This window comes from Chionomys nivalis, chromosome 15 (genome assembly GCF_950005125.1).
Source record: "Chionomys nivalis chromosome 15, mChiNiv1.1, whole genome shotgun sequence".
Classification (NCBI taxonomy): domain Eukaryota; kingdom Metazoa; phylum Chordata; class Mammalia; order Rodentia; family Cricetidae; genus Chionomys; species Chionomys nivalis.
Genome location: NC_080100.1, coordinates 45,497,988 through 45,505,450, shown reverse-complemented (window position 1 = coordinate 45,505,450; position 7,463 = coordinate 45,497,988).

Here is a 7,463-nt window from a genome sequence, read left to right as displayed (position 1 = left end):
CTCTTGTATTTAACCTGTGTTTTCACTTTGCTTCTGAATAAAACCCTTCACTGGATTGCTATTTGTGCACAGCTCTTCAATTCTTTCCAGCAAGGTGATAGGAATCTGGGGATACCCTAGTCATGGATAACAGATTCTTACCATACTGAGGGATTTTCACAGACACCAGTGTCACTGAGTTTTGTATCCCTCCTGAGTCCATCTGAATTACATCTCGGTCAAAGAACAGACCAACCACGAGCACTGTGTATAGGCTATGTTTACAAACAAAGAGCAAGAGTGCTCTTATAGTATGGAATATAAAGTGTTCCTCTTCATCCCCTATCAAGTAAGAGACCTTACCTTGATAGGACGTGTAAGCCTAAAGAGGAAGTGCATACTGAACACATGATTATTAACAGCTCGAAGAGAAGGGTAGAACATTACAGGCAATTCAACAAAGAGCTAGCACTTGAAGCAAATTTTGAGGAAAAATAGGAGCTTATTGTGAGGAGAATAAAATTCTGAATAGGGGAGGGGCGCATCCAAGGACTTAAAGCAAGGAAAGCGATGGAAGGCTTCTGTGATTGAAGGGTGGGACATCACATGAGACATCAGGCAGGCTTTGACGGAAGGCTGACTAAGCTGTGTTTTGTTCATACTCTACACAGAAATACAATGACAGAAGGGAGCACAAAAGGAGTAAGTCAACAAAACACGGAGCATAAGGAGGGAAGTTGTTACGAGGTACAAAAATCAATCATCTGGCAGAAAGCACTGGGAAGGGTGTGAGCACGTGGAACAGGAACTAGGAAGCTGTATTCGCTACTTTTCTAATTGCTGTGAAAAACACCAAGGCAACTTGTAGCAGAAAGAGTCTATTGGGGGCTTACAGTTCTGGAGGGAGAGAAGCTCATCACCATCATGAGGGCAGCCTGGAGGCAGGCAGGCACACAGGCAGCCAGGCAGGCAGGCATGAAACTAGAGCAGCTGCTGAGAGTTCACATCTTGATCCACACACAAGAAGCAAAAGAGCACACTAGGAATGGAACAAGTCTTTTGAAATCTCAGAGCCTGCCCCCACTGACACACTTCCTCCAATAAGTCCACACCTCCTAATCCTTCTCAAACAGTTCTGCCAACTGGGATCCGAGTATTCAAACATATGAGTCTTTGGGAGCCAATCTAATTCAAACAACCACAGGAGCCAATGTCCACAGAGAGTGCTACAGACAGACCTCTAAGCTTGGGGTTGTTCAGGTGACTTATCTGGGAGGTGATCCCCAAAAAGCATCCTCAAGGTGTGGACAAACAGAGATGGAAGAAAGCCAACAAAAGATAAAGAGTTACTACAATGATTACTGTTGCTATGGTCAGCAAGTCACTAGGAAACGCAGAACTCACTTCTGAGCTGTCTCACATGGAGACCAAAAACTTCCCATCCACACTGGATAAGTTTTCCCCAGAGACATGACAGATCCCAAGCCTGCTTACATGTTGAACAAGGTTTCCTCAACCCAGGAGAAAGACTCCAAGCAAAGAATCAATGAGCTAGGGACCTGGGATAGGAAGCAGTTCCTAGGTGGGCTGCAGGGATGTGGTACCTGGCATGACAGCTTCTGCTCCAATCGGCTCTAAACTCAGTGGCTAGAATGAGTGAGGAACAGCAAGGGGACACAGACTGTGACTCCACAGACACTCAGGGCACAGCTTAATGCCATCCTGCAGCCCTGTGTGTAGCAGGTTTAAAAACCAACTGTGGTCCTCCTCTTGCTCTTTCCTGTCCCACATTGGAAGGTTGCAAAGTAAAACCATAGAGTGACATATTCAAATGGGTTGCCTCCAAGAGCCTCATAAAGAGGCAACCAAACGTCGCCTCATTTACCCTTTAGAAGCCGTGGGGGGCGGGGGGGTCAAGCCTAAAAATTTCCCCGAGGGAACTGGGAGATGTTTCGGTGGTAAAGGCTCAGTATTGCAAAGCCTGATGACCTAGGTTCCTGGGACACACAGGGTAGAAGGAGACCACCAATTGCTAAAAATGTCCTCTGACTTTCACAGTCAGGCTGTGAGAGGATGATACGTACCTTCATGACTGTGTGTGTGTGAGTGTGTGTGTGTGTGTGTGTGTGTGTGCGTGTAGATACACACACAGAGACACAGACACACACCACAAACAAACAAATAAAGAAAATGTAGTAAAAATATTGGGGGACAAAAGAAACCTCACTGAGGAGACCAACTCCTAAACTGTCACGGGATTTGTCACCTGCCCTTTGACCCAGAGGCAACTATTAAGATATCAGTCAAAAACCTGGGCTGGAAGAATGGGTCAGAGGTTAAGAGCACTTACCAGGTTTTGCAGAAGACCTGGGTTCAATTCCCAGTACACACACGGAGCTCACGATTATTGGTGGTTCTACTTCTAGGAGATCCAACGCTCTCATCTGACCTCCAAAGGAAAAGCATTTTTATACATAAAAATAGGATACTGGTCAAGAGCTTGCCGCTTTCTCCTAGTCAGGTCTAATGAACAAATGGAAGCCGTGGTCTGCTGTAATCGTGAATAGAATGTTTAAATGCGCAAGGCTTTTCTGAACTGTGTTAGGACAAGACAGGACAGCTAATGTTGCTCTGAAGCAAGAATGGAAATCGACCATTAGATCTAACTAGTAAAAGATGGTTGCTTGCATTTGGGAAAACAGGGGAAAAAAGCATTCTCGTGTTCATAGGCAAAGCCAGCAAAATATTGCTTTGTTCTAGCAAGCATGGCAGAGGTTAGAGTTCAGCTTACAACTGCTCATGGTCCTTCCCCAAGATTCCTGTGGCTTCTGAGAAGGTGAGTTGGATGAGGAGGTGGTGAGTATCAGCACCCTGCATCTCCAGCGGCTTGTCCTGCAACCATCACAGTGCCAGCTCCTCCCTCCCATGTCAGGCTTCTATTATTCCCTTTAGTTATTTAGTTATGTGGATCTGGGGACACGCGGAAGCTGGAATGTGTCTTGAAGATGTTCCACATTCTCTTGCAAGGCAATTGTCCCAAGTAAGATTATTACAGTTTTCAAATTTGAGAAAGGCTAGGACACAGAAGTGCTGTCTGCCTCCACCCAAGGGAAACTCATATGGACTCAGCGATCCAAGATGCTGGACTTCCATCTGAGCCTCTCAGGTGGCCTTGTTCCATACCTTTTTATTTATTTATTTATTTATTTGGTTTTTCGAGACAGGGTTTCTCTGTGGCTTTGGAGCCTGTCCTGGAACTAGCTCTGTAGACCAGGCTGGTCTCGAACTCACAGAGATTCGCCTGCCTCTGCCTCCCGAGTGCTGGGATTAAAGGCATGCGCCACCATCGCCCGGCTACCTTTTTATTTTTAAATATATCTTTTACATTTGTTTCATTTTATGGGTATGAATGTTTTTCCCAAATGTATGTACATGCACCACGTGAGTGCCTAGTGCCCACAAGAGCCAGCAGAGGAAATCAGATCCCCTAGACCCAGAGGTAGTTATAATCCACCACATGGATGCTGGGAATCAAACCTGGGTCCTCTGCAAGAATAGTAAGTGCTGTTAACCCCAGCCCCCGTTTCCATATCTTAACATCCCTTTCCTCTTCAATCAACGTCTTAGATAGACATTGACATCCCCAAGAGAAGCATAGAAGGGCTGTGAATTCAGATAAAATTTGTGTTTCTTCTTTGGTAGGACTGACACTGTGGCTATGAGAAGAGGCTATTTTTAAAGCTCTCTAGGTTAAAAGCTCCCTCATCCTCTGAGCCTAGAGCTGAGAGCTTAATCTAAGCTGATGATTTCCTTCCTGTAAGTGTTCCAGGGTACTCCAAAAGATTCCACCCAGAATAGCATTGTTTGTGGCCATCATTACTGACACAATGGTCAAGTGAGGTACCTACTTATTCTCCATGGGTGCTTACCTTCACAATGCTTAACAACCAACTATATGAGACATCACACACAGATTAAATTTGATACACGAATGGGTTTCAGCACCACACACACACACTTTTCCCTATTTGATAATTAAAACTTTTTTCAATTTCATTTATGTATGTGTTTTTCTAGGCATGGGCATTCTGTTTCCATGTAAGCCTGCATGCCAGGAGAGGACATCAGATTCCATTATAGATGGTTGTGAACCACCATGTGGTTGCTGGGAATTGAACTCAGGACCTCTGGAAAGAGCAGCCAGTGTTCTTAACCTCTGAGCCAGCTCTCCAGCTCTATAATTTAAAAAACTTTTAAGTGTATCTTAGATATTATTAATCCATGGTAATATAACTGTATTGAGAGAGAAAGGAGAGCTGATGGTGTTGATTGAGTCCATGCAATAACAACTACATTATATATATATATATTATAATAAAATAGATAATTTCTAAAGTTGAAAGGCAGTGTAATAGTAATACAAGCATTTATACATGGATGTGGCAATTATCAAAGAATAAAATCGGATAAGGGAAGGATGAGCTGAGTAGGTCAGGAAATGGTGATGACCCACCTCATTTTAATGCTCCCCTTCTTCTGCCATCTCTACATACACGTGGCAGGTTTTTGGGTCTTGAGGTCTTAGTCCTCTTTCTCCAAACTAAAGAACTACTTTTCTTTTTTAGATTTATTTTTATTTTATGTGTATGAGTGTTTTGCTTCCTTGTATGTATGTGTACCCAGGCTGGAGAGATGGCTCAGCAGTTAAGAGCAGTGCCTTCTCTTCCAAAGGTCCTAAGTTCAATTCCAAGCAACCACATGGAGGCTCACAGCTATCTGTAATGAAATCTGGAGACCTCTTTAGGAAGAGACCTGGTCAGTCATCCTCATTGACTTAGACCATGAAATCCAATATAGACAAGTTCAACAGAACCACCATACACGAGCTGCCCATGTATGCTTCAGCATTACCAGGGCATAAATTTCAATTCAATCTCATTTCATGTATGTGTACCATATGCCCATGGTAGTCAAAGGAGGTTGTCAAATCCTTTGGAACTGAGTGATATTCTGGAAAGTTATGAAACACCATATGGATGCTGGGAAACAAACTTGGGTCTTCTAAAGGCTGAGCCATCTCTCCATCCCAAGAACTACTCCTTTGACATTTTCTAAGACATCTTTCCTCTTGCAGATCAGTGGTATCTAAACTAATTTATAATGACAGGCACCCAAATCACCTGTAAACTCATTACACCACGAATCCATCCCCCAGATGCCTAGCAAGAACATTGCTTTGATCAGGCATTGAGCTGGGTTTTTAGAGACGAGGTCTTCCATGTAGTTTTATTTGCATGTTCCCGAGTATGGCCAGGGTCCAATGATCATGTCTCAGAACTGTTGCCTTGCACATCCCTCTAGTAAGTTAATATCCATAGAACTCAGTGCATAGAATAGAAGACAGGGGTCAGTCCAAACAATAGGGATTATCACGGCCCATGCTCAGGCTTTTAAATCAGCAAAAGTCTAATGCAGATTGCTCTTAAGGGGCCTCCTGACACACTCTCAAGCATAGTGATAACAAGCATTCCTAAATCTTTGTGCTTTTCCTATTAACTATGGCTGCAAAACAAGACTTCCCAGTCCTATGCATCAGCTCTTTATTTTCCTGTACTCACTACTCTCAGTTTTCATGCTGTCTGGAACCTTCATTTATCAAGAGTTTCAAACTTCATTCCAGTCCTTTATTGAGAGGCAATGAGTGGGTCAGGAAAAAACAAGGCCCTGGAGTTTGACACTCTTGGATAAAATCAGATTCTTTTCTCTCTCTCTGTCTCTCTCTCTCTCTTTTTAGCTAAATGGCTCAAACAGCTACATGGAATGCTTAGTCATCTAAGAAGACAATTCCACGCTGGACAAGAAATCTTCATGCTCAGTCTTTGGTGAATGAATGAGTGAAATAATGAGTCAGGGCAGATGGTCAGGGAGCCTGACCAGGAGCTCTGGTGCTGAAGTAATCACAAAGGCCAAGTTGAAGCAGGTGCAGAGATAAAGAAGGGGGATTTAGGGAGCTTTTTGAGAGATAGGATCAGTAAGATTTATTGGTCAATCGAACATCAGAGGAAAAGAGGGGAAAGATCACAAAGACACCCACGCTTCTGGACGGGGCACCTAGGAGAATACAGCCTGATTGTACTCATGTCTCCGCAGCCACACCTGGCAAAGATTATGCCTGGCTGACATTAAGCTAAAGCAAATAAGCAAGACACAGAAAGAAGGATACTATGTGATCCCACTTCCTGAAGCATCTGGAATAGAACCCCACAAAGAAGAGTGGTAGCTACTAGGGGCTGAAGGAATTCCTGCTTCACAGATAGACTTCCACTCAGTTTCCCTATGGCGATATCCAGACATGGACAGCTATGATACTCGCACAACACGAAGGCACGCCAAGCCACGGAACTCAAGATTATTGCAATGGTGACTCTTACGTTGCGCACATTTCTCCAGAATACAGGTTCTCAAAAATAATGATATCAAATTACCAACCACGGAGATGATAAATCTTCCCTTTTCAAAGCGTCTACTCAGTCAACTGGAAATGAGGAACTGGCAGGAATCTGTGGAGACCTAAAGCCCTGTTTAACCCACAGAGAAGCTGAAACACAGGCACCAGAGCAGAGAGATGTGACTCAGAGCTATCCGGGGAAGTGACGTGTCTGCTGCTGTTAGGGCCTGTTACATAAAACACTGCGTTGACTCTGCGCCTGTTTCTGCCTGTCACTTGTGGAGAGATCTCCTAAGAAATTTCTAGCCCTTGCTACTCACTTTTAGCAGAGAGCCAGAAACGGGCTAGGGAGGCAAAATAAGGCAGAGCTTTACTGGGGCTGTGAGCCCCTAATTTGTGCAAGATCTGAAATTTACAAGTTTAAATTCATGGAGGGGTCTTCAACATCAGTCACAGCTTGAAAGCTCCTGAGGTAGCTGTCCTTCTGGGTAATGTCTCCCAGTGTTGGTGTTGACTGCTTATTAGCCAATTAATATGCTTTAAAAATTATGGGTTCCAACCTGAGAAACTATCCAATTTATTACAGGAAAGCAGCAGTCTATTTTCTCTTTTATTCTTTTGTTTTTAAAGATCTCTCTCTCTCTCTCTCTCTCTCTCTCTCTCTCTCTCTCTCTTTCTCTTTGTGTGTGTGTGTGTGTGTTTGTGTGTGTGTGTGTCACATGAGGCCAGACAGCATGGGATCTCCTGAAGCTAGAGTTCTAGCAATTTCGCACCACACTGGGAAATGAGTCCAGGTCCTCTGGAAGAGCATGCTCTCTTAGTCGTTGCCGTCTCTCCAGGCCCATAGGTTTTTCTCAATGGAAGTTCCTCAGTGAGTCTCGCATATAGCTCAGGATATAAAAGCTTGAGCTTTTCATTTATTTATGGTTGTGTGTGTATATGATGGCATGAGGCAAGGGAGTTGTCACCAAGCCCATGTTTAGGTCAGAGGACAATACCAAGCCCATGTTTAGGTCAGAGGACAAGTTCAGGAAGT